Raw genomic sequence first — 13307 nt, 5'->3', positions numbered from 1 at the left:
GTCAGCAAGTCTTGGAGTGGGACGGAGCATCAGGTTAAACACAAGGGTGAGACCACCTCATCACAAGACCTGCTCTTCAATAACTGAGCCCTGGCTAAAGTGAAATTTAATCTTTATGTTTGAATTTCATGGGCGGGATTTTACGGCCTTGCCCCGATCCGAGACTGGAAAATCCCGCCTGAGGTTAACGGACCTTCCCATTGCCCGCCCGTTGCCCACTGTGATTCCCGAGGTGGGCAGTGCAGTAGAATTCCGGCGAATATCTCTTCTGTGAAGCAGCTATATCGTCCTGTTTGATGCAAACACTGAGGATAGCTAAGGATTTCTAAGTGTACTGAACTGCTTAGTCCATTCACCACAAGCAGGGATGATTAGAACTAATTTGTGCAGTTAGGGTGTCAGTGGAATTTAGTTGGGCCATACTTCACTAAAGGTCTGATTTTCAAAAAGACAACAAGTGTAGACAGTTCAGAATGAAGCACATTGGCCAATCACCCCTGCTGGCCCTTTGCTACTTTCTCAGGAGACGAAGGAAATTTGGCATGTCAGCTACAACTCTCACCAACTTTTACAGATGCACCATAAAAAAACATTTTTTCTGGTTGTATCACGCCTTGGGGTGGCTCCTGCTCTGTCCGAGGCTGCAGGAAAATACAAAGGGTCGTGAATGAAGCCCAATCCATCACACAAACCAGCCTCCCATCCATTGACTCTGCCTACACTTCCTGCTGCCTTGGAAAAGCAACCAGCATCATCAAGGACCCCACACACCCCAGATGTAATCTTCTCCACCTTCTTCTGGCAGGGAAAAAGATACAAAAGTCTGAGATTGTGTACCAGTCGAGTCAAAAACAGCTTCTTCTCGACTGCTGTCAGATTTTTGAATAGACCTAACCTATATTAAGTTGATCTTTCGTCACACCCTGGCTATGTAACACTACATTCTGCCCTCTCTCCTTTCCTCCTCTATATACGGTACGCTTTATCTGTATAGTGCACAAGAAACAATGCTTTTCACTGTATACCAATACATGTGACAAAAAATCAAATCAAATCAAATCAAATAGAGGCATTTAAGACTTAATTCTTGCGCCCTGCTCTTGTGTCTTTGCTCTTGCTCGCTCCTCCGCAGCCCCGTACCTCTGAGAACCAAAAGGAATCTGCTACAAAGAGGTTAAAGCTTCCTCCACTAATGTATCACTACACAATTTCAGGTATTTGCAGTCTTCGAACCCAAGAAGGTTGAATCACAGAGTCCAGTGCACACAGACAAATGCAGCCCGGTAGCTGGAATGTGTACTCTAACTGAACTGGTTTTAAATGGAGTCCCCACAGAAAACAAGTTAAATCAATAAGCGGATATTCCTAAAGCAACTCGGTGAAGCATGCAGAAAACAAACCAATTACCCTGTACTTAAAGCTGACAGAACGCACTGCAGCGTTCACCTCTCCATCAGAGTAAGGGATGCATTTAAGGTCAGTGTGGCATCGAGTTGGACCCTCGGTTTCCTGTGGAACTCTGACACAGTAGCTTGGCTGAGAGGCCGCTATCCCTGCCCAGCAGTGCCCCCATCGCCCAGCCATTGATTTGAGCAGCTGGAAAATTGGGACCGTCTTACAATTTGGCGCTCCGAGCTCTGGCTCCCAAATCACAGTGTGGACGTGCCGGCGTCGGACTGGGATAAACACAGTAAGAAGCCTCACAAACACCAGGTTAAAGTCCAACCGGGTTGTTTGATAGTAAATCCACAAGCTTTCGGGGTTTGCCTCTTCACCCGGTGAGTGGAGAGTTCTGTCCATTCACCTGACTCTCCAGGATTTACTATCAAATAAACTGGTTGGACTTTAACTTGGTGTTGTGAGACCTCTTACTGTGTTTTCCCAAATCACAGTGCATACTCTCTCTGCAAAGTACAGGAAGGAACTAATTGCTGCAGGAGAAAGTGTAGATTAAGTTTGCAAGAATGTTGCCAGAGTTAAAAAAAAGTGTAGCTATGTGGAGAGATGGATCATTTGGTATTATTTAAAGTTAGTTTATTAGTCACAAATAAGGCTTACATTAACACTGCAGTGAAGTTACTCTGAAGTTCCTCTAGTTGCCACACTTCAGTGCCTGTTTGGGTCAATGCACCTAACCAGCGCATTTTTCAGATTATGGGTGGAAACCAGAGCGCCCAGAGGAAACCCGTGCAGACGCGAGGAGAACATGCAGACTCCACACAGTCAGTGACCCATGGATTGAGGGTGTGGATGTCTGGAATTTATTGCCCAAGTTAGTGGCAGAGGCAGAGAACGTTATTTGAGAGTGTGAGGGTACAGTTTTAAAAGCAAAGAACGAGAGTAAAAGATAGAATTAGAGGGTGTACTGGGGAATCTCACAAGGAGTTGCCATACCCCGACACCATCTTCTATTGAAGCTATTTTGCTTGTTTTGCCTTCTTAAAACCTTGACATCTTTCAAAATGCCCTCCTCAACACACTTCTCAACTATTGCTGTCTGTAACATAGGACCAATTTTAACCTAATCATTCGAGAGGGCACACCGTGGGATCAGGAGGATCCCCTCTCTGTGTTACACCTCCTTGAGTTCAGTGGAGGTTGAAGGAAGCAAAGCCAGTGTTCTATTCTATTCCTCATGGATTTCTTGCCCAGGTTGTTTGAGGTTAGGGGGATGAAGGAAGGAAATAGAATTTTGAGTCAGAACCTTTATGTCAATCACAAAAATCTACAGGGATATGACCCTATGATGCGAATCTGAACACACAACCTCCATCAGATGGGCAAGGGAAGTGGACACAGGGAGATGTTACCACCCCCAAGGTCTCCTTCTAACCATCAACAATCCTGACTTGGAAATATATTGCTGGCTGTCGCTGGGTCAAAGTCCCGGAACTTCCTTCCGAGCAGAACTGTGAGTGTGCCCACACCACATAAACTTCAGTGCTTTGAGAAGACAACTCATCATCACCTTCTCCAGGGCAATTCATCGAATCATAGAATCCCTACGGCGCAGAGGGAGGCCATTTAGCCCATCAGGTCTGCACCAACCACAATGCCACCCAGGCCCTCTCCCTGAAACCCCACAGATTTGCCCTGCTAATCCCTGTAACATACACATCCCGGGTCACTAACGGGCAATTTAGCATGGCCAATCAACCTAACCTGCACATCTTTGGACTGTGGGAGGAAACCCACGCAGACATGGGGAGAATGTGCAAATTCCACAAAGACAGTGACCCAAGCCGGGAATTGAACCCGGGTCCCTGGCACTGTGAGGCAGCAGTGCTAACCACCGTGCCACCCAATTGGGGATGTGCATCCAATACCGATCTTGCCAAGATTTACCTATTCACTCAGAGTTTAGGGTAGACAGTGTCTCGGGAATCGTGCAGCATTTGCAGCAGAATAATCACATCAAACCTCCCAAAATAACATGGAGGACAGAGTTTTGAACTTAGGAAGGAGTTTTATTTCTCTTTCTCTCTGAATAAATATGCTTGTGATTTGTGAATTGTACAACTGGGTCGCTAAAGATCTCAAGTTTCACATTCGCAGAACATCTCGTACTTTTATACACCCTGCCTCACCAATCTGTTTGACACCAAGTGAAAGTGTTTTGTTGCCTGCTTTGCTGAAAGTTTACTCATTGCCCAGAGCGTCGCTACGTCAACTTTATTGTGCCAAGCAATAGTGGGTGTCTTCCCATGGTTCCCTGCCAGCTTTTAATCTCCGCTGAGATTGGTAAAACTCTTAATTCAGAAGGTTGTAGGTTCAAGTCTCACTCCAGAGCAAGAAGTGCACAGATCCATGGCTGATATTCCTCTGAAACACTGATGGAGTGCTGTGCTGTTGGAAGTACAGATGATGAATTAAACTGATCAAGTTAGTGAGACGTGACCTCCCCTTCACAAGACGTGCTGGTTAGTTGCATTGGCCATGCAAAATTCTCCCTCAGTGTACCCAGACAGGTACCGGAGTGTGGTGGCTAGGGAATTTTCACAGTAACTTCATTGCAATGTTAATGTAAGCTTACTTGTGACTAAAATAAATAAACTTAAAAACCAGAAATCGATCATTTGTCCATCTTTGGGAAAAATGGTTGCCTGGGAGGGGGAGTCCTTGAAACAAGGAAAACACAGATTATGAGAGCTTTTTTTTCATTTCTGATTTGCACCTCACAAAATGTTTAATTTGTTATTCACAATACCAAGGTGTTGGATTATGAATTTGAATTGCAGCCAGTCTCATGTCCTGTGAGGTACTTCCCCAAGGATGCTAACCCAGAGGCTTTTGAGCATTATTTTAAAAAGTGGAAGTTCAGAACAGGAAATGTCCACTTGAGATGTAGATTAGAGATAGTAGCCCAATTTGAAAGAGCTGAATGGCTTGTTCCTGTTCCTAAATCAACTTGAATCGTGTGCAGTTCCTGCAACGGAACAAGACCGTCTGATTCCTGAGGCAAAAACACATCCCCAGTTGGTTGACAATTGGGCTCAAATGGTAAAGGCACGAAGAAACATCGAAACTAAAAGCAGAAATAGGACATCTGGCTTTTCAAACCTGCTCCACCATTCATTTTGATCATGGCTGATCATCAAATTCAATATCCTGATCCCCCCAACCCCCCATATCACTTGATCCTTTTAGCCCCAAGAGCTGTATCTAATTTTTTCTTGAAATCAGACATTTTGGCCTCAACTACATTCTGTGGTAGTGAATTCCATACATTCACCACCCTCTGGGTGAAGAGATGTCTCCTCGCCTCAGTTCTAAAAGGTTAAGTCCAGCAAGGGGCATGCATGCGGCAGGTTGTAGTGGGCTGCTCTTGGACGTTGCTTCGGGAGTTGCCTATTGCTTCATGTCGTTAGTGTGCTTAAACTGGACCATCTCGAGGGCAACATGACAGCTCAGAGACTATCTCTGTTGCTGTGCGGACACATGGATTTGGGCCTGTGTCTGTGGGAGTTTGCACGTTCTCCCCGTGGTTGCGTGGGTTTCCTCCGGGTGCTCCGGTTTCCTCCCACATCCCCAAAGATGTGCTTTTAGGCTGATTGAAATTGTCCCTAAATTGGACCTCCCTGATCCTCGCACATTAGGCGTAGACTAGAATCATGAATAGGACACTGAGACAGTGGGACGGCGGTGCGGGCTCGTTGGGCCGAAGGGCCTGTTTCCCGTGCTGTGTTGTTCTTTGTTCTTTGTTCTTTGTTTGTTTACCCCTTATCCTCAAACTATGACCCCTAGTTCTGGACTCCCCCCACCATTGGGAACATTCTTTCTGAATCTACCCTCTCTAACCCTGTTAGAATTTTATAAGATTCGATGAGATTTCCTCTCACGCTTCTAAACTCCAGTGATTATAATCCTAACCGACTCAGTCTCTCATGTGACAGACCTGTCACCATTGGAACATGTTTGAGGGGCTGAATGGCCTATGCATATTCCTTTATTGATTCAGGTAGTGGTTGAGCCTGAAGTCTTCTGACCGTTGCAGTTGGCCGTATTGTTCACTGCATTGCCGAGAGGATAAAACACTGACCCAGCAGCCTGGGCCACAGAAGGCAAATGGATGTAATATTGTGCCAACCACTTCCACCAACTTCTCCCCTGCCGCAGGGAAGAATCAGCTAGGAAGGAACAAACACAAAGCATGAGCATGTAGCTTCCTATCTCAGGCACGTTGAAAGGTCCTTTTCTTATTTAAGTATATAAAACAGACAGGGATCTGGAGAAAATGTAGGCTTTTGTCATTTTTATAACATCAATTATTCATGTCACCATATTAGAATCCTTAAATGTTGGCTCTCAGACAAAATGTAGAATAATCTAGATGTTAGATTTGTCATTCCATAATGAATGGGTCATAGCTATCAAGAAAGGCTCGAAAAAGATTGGTCTTTTTTTAACTGGAATGGAGGTTAAGGAGAGGGAGATCAAATGATTATTCAAAGAAGAAAAGATTTAGAAAGGATTCCAATCAATAATTGTCTCCTATACTTGCTCAAGGGCTAACAGTTTTTTTTTGGTTTATTTATTAGCGTCACAAGCATGGACGGCACGGTAGCACAGTGGGTTAGCACTGCTGCTTCACATTTCCAGGGTCTTGGGTTCGATTCCCGGCTCAGGTCACTGTCTGTGTGGAGTTTGCACATTCTCCTCATGTCTGTGCGGGTTTCCTCTGGGTACTCTGGCTTCCTCCCGCAGTCCAAAGATGTGCGGGTTAGGTTGATTGGCCATGCTAAGAAATTGCCCCTTTGTGTCCAGGGATGCGTAGATTAGTGGGTATAATATGTAGGGACATGGGTGTAGGGCCTGGGTAGGATCGTGTTCGGCGCAGACTTGATGGGCCGAAGGGCCTCTTTCTGCACTGTAGGGTTCTATGATTCTATGTGTACATTAACACTGCAATGAAGTTACTTTGAAAATCCCCTAGTTGCCACACTCTGGTGCTTGTTTGGGTACACTGAGGGAGAATTTAACAAGGCCAGTGCACCTAACCAGCACATCTTTTGGACTGTGGGAGGAAACTGAAGCACGGAGGAAACTCACGCAGACACAGGGAGAATGTACAAACTCCACACAGACAATAACCCAAGCTGGGAATCGAACCTGGGTCCCTGGCACTGCGAGGCAGCAGTGCCACCTTGCCGCCCAGGGAAGCATAGAAGAGGGTGATGAAAGTGTTCTGAGAACATAAAAGTCATAGAATGGTTACAGCACAGAAGGAGGCCATTCAGCCTGTAGTGTCTGTGCTGGTGTTCTGAGTAAAAAGTCTGACAACACCAGGTTTTAGTCCAACCTATTTATTTGATAATATACTCGCAAGCTTTCGAGGGGTTACCCTCTTCGTCAGGTACTAAAACCTGGTGTTGTCAGACTTTTTACTGTGTTTACGCCAGTCCAACGCCGGCATACCCACATCATGACTGGTGTTCTGAAGCATGCTTCATCTCAAGTGCCTATTGGGGCAGGGACCAGCATCTCAGTGAAGGGGTTAAGGGTTTGAAAAGGAAAAATGGACAAAGGACACCAGGAAAGTCCAGGGTAGTGCAACTCCAGTCACTGGATTGAGATGAAGAGCTGGTTCCCACACAAGCATGGTGATCGGAATGACATGCTCCTGAATTTTAATTTCCATGTCGTGTAAAGCTCAGTTGCAGTGTTCAATAGAAATCCACCTTGGTTAATCTCAAGTGCATGTCCTGAGATTTTCTTTTCCCCATCAGCTTGCGATCCTCTTTGTAAAAAATTGCCTTAGAACAGATTCATCGGTGAATGTGAGCAAACCTCCTCACATGCAAAAAATAAAATGGAGACCACCATATATCTCCTCTGAAATGTGCGTTGTTTGCAGGCCGATTAAAGTCAAGTAATGGTGCCATTAATCACCAACTGCTTTCTACAATGTGTTTGATGCAGCTACTTGAAGTACCATTGTACCTTTTGCCTAAGAAACTGTAAGAATTCTGTATTTATTGTTAACTGTGCTGAGCTGCATTAGGGCTAATTGGAAAATCTTAAGAGCTGTAATTTGGTCACAAGGGATAACTCAGTGATGTTACTTCAGCCATTATGAAAAGATAGTGTAAATTAAATATTAGGAGGCAGTCAAGGCAAACTTCATTCCAGGATGTTGAGTGAAAGGTTGCGATTTGTGACATCGCAAGAGGTTAGAATCATAGAATCCTTACATTGCAGAAGAGGCCATTTGGCCCACAGAGACTGCACCAACTGTGTGAAATAGTGGCCAGATCTCTACCACCTTGCCTGGCATGGTATTGATGTGGGCGAGGGTCCGACAGTAGAAATCTCCGTTGACCTCTGGCGGGGTTTTCCGGTCTCGCCCAAGTGAGACTGTAAAATCCTGCCCAGTGTCTGCGTTGGTTTCCTCCGGGTGCTCCGGTCTCCTCCCACAGTCCAAAAAGACATGCTGGTTCGGCAGTTCTGAAAGCGGGAGATCTTTTTGAAGTACGCATGGTGACACAGTGGTTCGCGTTGTTATTCCAAAATGCCAGGGACCCAGGTTCGATTCCGGCCCTGGGCCTTTGCCTGCGTGGTGTTTGCACATTGTCCGCGTGGGTTTCCTCCGGGTGCTCCAGTTTCCCCCCGCAGTCCGAAAGACCCGCTGGTCAGGTGCATTGGCCACGCTGAATTCTCTCTCAGTGTGCCCGAACAGGCGACAGAGTGTGGTAACTAGGGGGATTTTCACAATAACTTCATTGCAGTGTTAATGTAGACACAAGAAATAAACTTAATTGGGTTGTGGAGGTGATGGATTACCTAATGTTTGTGGTGCTGGGGGCGGAAGGAGGGGTGAAATGGGCATTTCATTTCTCACCCGCACTTCCTGGTGTTTAACGTGTGGTGAAGGTGGGACTGGAGTCCACACTGGGCTGTGTGATTCTACTGGGGAACTGCCCGTACGACTCAGGCCTGGAAGATTCTCCTCCACACCAGATTTGCACCGTCTCCTTCCCTCATTAAGCCATCTGCCAAAACTCTCAGTGCAGCCTTACGCAGAGTCTTCTCCCGCGAAGGTCAAATATTTGGGCTGAAGTGGGAGGGATTAAAATGAGAATTAACCAAATATCTTCTGTTCAGCAATTGATGGGATGTGCCGTCTGGAAACTTCTTTTCCGAAGACTGGGTGCGCTGGGAATAGCTGGCGAAGCGTGGAACAATTTTAAAAGTAAAGTTAATTAATTACAAATTCTTAGAATAAGATTGCCAGAGGCAATTAGCGAGTCCTGTAACCTTTCTATCATTATTCTTCCAGCACAAGTCAGTCTAGCAAGGAGCTCATTTTAATCAACTGAATGTTGTGGCCACTTAAGTGCCAGGTTCCGAATCTGGGAATCTGAAACAAAGATAGAAAATGCTGGAAAAACGTCAGATCTGGCATGCACTTGTGGAGGGAGGGACAGAGTTAGTGTGCTGGCCTGTCCTCAGGAGCTCGACTTGAAACATTAAACTCTGTTTCTCGCTCCCCGGATGCCGCCAGATCGGCTGAATATTTCCAGCGTTTTCTGCTTCTTTTTCTTCCTTTTTGATACCGTGTTAGACCAGAAGATGTAGGAACAGGATTAGGCCATTTGGCCCATCATGTCTGCTCCGCCATTCATAAGAACATAACACAAGAACATAAGAAATAGGAGCAGGAGTAGGCCATCTAGCCCTTCGAGCCTGCCCCGCCATTCAATAAGATCATGGCTGATCTGTCGCTGCTCAGTTCCACTTTCCCGCCCTCTGCCCATAACCCTTAATCCCCTCTCTTATCAAAAACCCATCAACCCGCGTCTTAAAAATATTTAGCGAGGCAGCCTCCACCACTTCAACGGGCAGAGAATTCCAGAGATTCACCACCCTTTGAGTGAAGAAGTTCCTCCTCAACTCCGTCCTAAACCGCCCCCCCTTGATCTTGAGGCTGTGCCCCCTAGTCCTACTGTCTTTTTTGAGCGGGAAGAGTCTCTCCACCTCTATCCTATCCATCCCATTCATCATCTTATACGTCTCAATGAGATCTCCCCTCATTCTTCTAAACTCCAACGAGTACAAGCTTAGTTTATTCAGCCTCTCCTCATAGCTCAACCCCCTCAACTCTGGTATCAGCCTAGTAAACCTCCTTTGCACTCCCTCCAAGGCCAAAATATCTTTGCGCAGGTGCGGCGCCCAAAACTGCACACAGTACTCCAGCTGCGGCCTCACCAATGCCCTATACAGCTGCAGCAAGACCTCCCTACTTTTATATTCAATCCCCCTCACTATGAAGGCCAGCATCCCATTCGCCTTCCTGACCACCCGCTGCACCTGCAAGCTGGGTTTTTGCGACTCATGCACAAGGACCCTGAGGTCCCTCTGCACCGTCGCCTGCTGCAGTTTTTCGCCATGTAAGTAATAGTCCTTCCTACCATTATTCCTACCAAAGTGGACCACCTCACACTTGCCAACATTAAATTCCATTTGCCATTTCCTGGCCCATTCGCCCAGCCTATCTAGATCCTTCTGCAGACTCTCCACACCCTCCGCACAATTTGCTGTTCCCCCAATCTTGGTGTCATCAGCAAATTTCGACACCCTACACTCGGTTCCCTCCTCCAGATCATTCAGTCATGGCTGACAAGTTTCTCAACCCTGTTCTCCCACCTCTTCCCCGTAAACGAAGGAAGGATGTGCTGGCCTTGGAGGGAGCCCAGAAGGGGGTTCACAAGAATGATCCCAGGAATGAAGGGTTTGGAGGAGCGGTTGAGGAGTCTGGGCCTATACTCAATGGAGATTAGAAGGGTGAGGGGGTCAGTACAGGCTCAGTGGGTTGAATGGCCGTCTTCTGCACAGTAGGGATTCAATGATTACCACATTCAACATTGAGTCACGGGTTTGGGGCCTGAGTGGGATTGTCGTAATGTGAAACTGACAGAATACTGAGAGGCCTAAATAGAGTGGACGTGGAGAGGATGTTTCCACTAATGGGAGAGATTAGAACTCGAGGGCACAACCTCAGAGTGGAGGGACGCACCTTTAAACCTGAGATAAGAAGGAATTTCTTCAGCCAGAGGATGGTGAATCTGTGGAATTCATTGCGACAGAGGTCTGTGGAGGCCAGATCATTGAGTGTCTTTAAGACAGAGATAGACAGGTTATTGATCAATAAGGGGATCAAGAGTAATGGGAAGGAGGTGGGAGAATGGGGATGAGAATCATACCAGCCATGATTAGATGGTGGAGCAGACTCAATGGGCCAAATGGCCTAATTCTGCTCCTATATCTTATGGTCTTACTGATCTCCTTACCAATCAAGAACATCTATCTCTGTCTTAAATACACTCAATGACCTGATCTCCACAGCCTTCTGCGGCAGTGAACTCATCTGACTGAAGGAATTCCTTCTCATCTCAGTTCCAAAGGGCTGTCCCTTTACTCTGAGGCTGTGCCCTCGGATCCTAAACTCTCCCACTAATGGAACCATCCCTCCTCAAGCAGAACCCTGGAAATGAATTCATAGAATCCTTACAGTGTTGGAAGAGGCCACTCAGCCCATTGATCCTCCACAGACAACAATCCTATCCAGGCCCCTTACCCATTTTTACCCTGCTAATCATTGAGGATTATTACTTACATGGAGAAAAACTGCAGCAGGCGACGGTGCAGAGGGACCTCGGGGTCCTTGTGCATGAGTTGCAAAAACCCAGCTTGCAGGTGCAGCAGGTGGTCAGGAAGGCGAATGGGATGCTGGCCTTCATAGTGAGGGGGATTGAATATAAAAGTAGGGAGGTCTTGCTGCGGCTGTATAGGGCATTGGTGAGGCCGCAGCTGGAGTACTGTGTGCAGTTTTGGGCGCTGTACTTACGCAAGGATATTTTGGCCTTGGAGGGAGTGCAGAGGAGGTTTACTAGGCTGATGCCGGAGTTAAGGGGGTTGAGCTATGAGGAGAGGCTGAATAAACTAGGCTTGTACTCATTAGAGTTTAGAAGAATGAGGGGAGATCTCATTGAGACGTGTAAGATGATGAATGGGATGGATAGGATAGAGGTGGAGAGACTCTTCCCACTCAGAAAGGATAGTAGGACTAGGGGGCACAGCCTCAAGATAAAGGGGGGGGGGGGGCGGTTTAGAACGGAGTTGAGGAGGAACTTCTTCACTCAAAGGGTGGTGAATCTCTGGAATTCTCTGCCCCTTGAAGTGGTGGAGGCTACCTCGCTAAATATTTTTAAGACACGGGTTGATGGGTTTTTGATAAGAGAGGGGATTAAGGGTTATGGGGAGAGGGCGGGAATGTGGAGCTGAGCCACAACAGATCAGCCATGATCTTATTGAATGGCGGGGCATGCGCGAGGGGTCAGATGGCCTACTCCTGCTCCTACTTCTTATGTTCTTATGAATCCCTACAATACAGAAGGAGACCCATCGAGCCTGTACTGACCACAATCCCATCCAGACCCCATCCCTGTAACTCCACGTTTTACCCTGCTAATCTCTACAGTGCAGAAGGAGGCCATTCGGCCCATCAAAACTTGCACCGACAACAATCCCACCCAGGCTCTACCCCTGAAACCCCACGTATTTACCCTGCTTATCTCCCTGACACTAAGGGACAATTTATTATGTCCAGTCCACCTAATCCGCACATCTTTGGGCTGTGGGGGGCAAACCGGAGCATAAGAACGTAAGAAATAGGAGCAGGAGTAGGCCATCTAGCCCTTCGAACCTGCCCCGCCATTCAATAAGATCATGGCTGATCTGAAGTGGATCAGTTCCACTTTCCCGCCTTCTCCCCATAACCCTTAATTCCCTTGTCTATCAGAAATCTATAGCACCCTAATCTATAGCAGAAATCAGAGCTCCCAGAGGAAACCCACGCAGACACAAGGAGAATGTGCAAACTCCACACAGGCAGAGATCCGAGGCCGGAATCGAGCAGTGCTAACCACTGTGCCACCTTGTTGCAACTCCATGTAAAAAAAAATCTGTTCCAAATCATTTTAGATTTAAGTGATACCTGCTTGCTCTTGAGCATTGCAGACAGTCTGCATGTATCTGCTCCATCTCATCCTTTTCATCATTCTAAACAGTTTTATATTATTGCTGCGTAAGGTCTTCTTTTCAGGTTTGTATTTCATTCTAACAGATAGGATCCGAGTGAATCTGCATCCTGTCGTTTTATAAGCTCCAATATCTTTTCCCCGGCGCGGAGTTTATGTGTTACCCTAACTTGGGTGTTACTGTGGTTTTATTTAAGCTCTTCAGTGGCTTATTGGCTCAGAATGTTTCTTTTCCTTCCCTCTGTATGGTTTATCAGTGAATTGGCTTCTTCACTGTATTGGTACCACACAGGAGCTTGTATTCATTCACTCTTAACGATGGTGCTGTAATCCAAATCTGTCTAGCAGGGAGAACCGATGGATGTGGTTTATTTAAAATTCCAGAGGGCTTTCGACAAGGCCTCACGTATCAGATTTCAATGTAAAGCTAACTAAAACACATGGGATTGCCGTAATGTCTCGAGGTGGATAGAAAGCTGGTTAGCAGATAGGAAGCAAAGAGTTGGAAAAAGTTGTTCTTTTTTCCGATTGGCAAGCAGTGATAGTGGGGTACCGCAGGGATCTGTGTTCAGACCCCAACTTACATATTAATGATTTGGACAGGGGAACTAAATGCATCATCTCCAAATTTGCAGATTACGTACAAAGTTGGGTGGGGGGGTGAGCTGTGAGGGGAGATGCTTCAGCATGACATGGACAGGCTGAGTGAGTGGGCATGGCAGATGCAGGATTGTGGATAAGTGTGAGCTTACCCACTTCAGTGGCAAAAGT

General features: G+C 46.5%; 1 protein-coding gene across 1 annotated transcript in view; it reads left to right on the top strand.

Annotated features, from left to right (window-relative positions):
- Positions 1 to 13307, top strand: part of adgrl2a (adhesion G protein-coupled receptor L2a) — a 732161-nt gene that overhangs the window by 104576 nt on the left and 614278 nt on the right. The gene's annotated exons all lie outside the window — the stretch shown is intronic.

The sequence above is a fragment of the Carcharhinus amblyrhynchos genome, chromosome 9, assembly GCF_965287045.1.
Source record: "Carcharhinus amblyrhynchos chromosome 9, sCarAmb.v2.hapA, whole genome shotgun sequence".
NCBI lineage: Eukaryota > Metazoa > Chordata > Chondrichthyes > Carcharhiniformes > Carcharhinidae > Carcharhinus > Carcharhinus amblyrhynchos.
The sequence above is the reverse complement of the archived record's forward strand: the minus strand, read 5'-3'. Positions and strand labels throughout refer to the sequence as shown.